This window comes from Mastomys coucha, unplaced genomic scaffold (genome assembly GCF_008632895.1).
Source record: "Mastomys coucha isolate ucsf_1 unplaced genomic scaffold, UCSF_Mcou_1 pScaffold21, whole genome shotgun sequence".
Classification (NCBI taxonomy): domain Eukaryota; kingdom Metazoa; phylum Chordata; class Mammalia; order Rodentia; family Muridae; genus Mastomys; species Mastomys coucha.
In genome coordinates, this window is record NW_022196904.1 from 17,194,505 (window position 1) to 17,195,472 (window position 968).

Sequence of the window (968 nt, forward strand, 5' to 3'; positions counted from 1 at the left end):
TAGGCAGGGGCTCTACCACTGAGCCACATCCCCAGCCCCTCACTGGGGGATTCTAGGCAGGGGCTCTATCCCTGAGCCACGTCCTCAGCCACTCCTTGGAGGATTCTAGGCAGGGGCTCTACCACTGAGCTCTATTGTAGCTTTGCTTCTGCTCTTTATTTTAAGAGTCTCACTGAATTGCTCAGGTGGGTGACCCCTGCCTCTCCCTCTTGCTGTATATTGCTGAATGAAACCATCGACCAGGTCACAGCCAATATAGGCTCCTCACCAAGTGCTAGCTAGCTCTTAACCTCTAGAACCTTCTTCCACACAAATGTCATTTTTAAAACATAGGATGTGTGTTTGAGACAGAATCCCATGCATCTCAGGTTGGCCTTAAACACATGATTTAGCCCTGGACTTTGATCTTCCTGCTTTGGCTTTGTAAGTGCTGAGACTACAGGCCTATGTTCCCATTCCCATGTTCCCATTCCCATGTTCCCATTCCCATGTTCCCATTCCCATGTTCCCATTCCCATGTTCCCATTCCCATGTTACCATTCCCATTCCCATGTTACCATTCCCATGTTCTCATTCCCATGTTACCATTCCCATGTTCCCATTCCCATGTTCCCATTCCCATGTTACCATTCCCATGTTCTCATTCCCATGTTACCATTCCCATGTTCCCATTCCCATGTTACCATTCCCATGTTCCCATTCCCATGTTACCATTCCCATGTTCCCATTCCCATGTTCCCATTCCCATTTCCCATTCCCATGTTCCCATTCCAATGTTACTATTCCCATGTTACCATTCCTATGTTACCATTCCTGTGTTACCATTCCCATATTCCCATTCCCATGTTCCCATTCCTATGTTACCATTCCTATGTTACCATTCCCAAAGTACTGATTAATTTTTTTTTCTGTCACCTTGACTCAAAGCTAAAGTTTTCAGGAAAGCAGGAACCTCAATTTAGAAAATG

At 46.0% G+C, this 968-nt stretch overlaps 1 protein-coding gene across 1 annotated transcript in view; it reads right to left on the minus strand.

The window, feature by feature from the left end:
- LOC116100403 (pregnancy-specific beta-1-glycoprotein 6-like) overlaps nt 1–968 on the minus strand; it is a 14,964-nt gene that overhangs the window by 7,714 nt on the left and 6,282 nt on the right. The window lies entirely within an intron of this gene.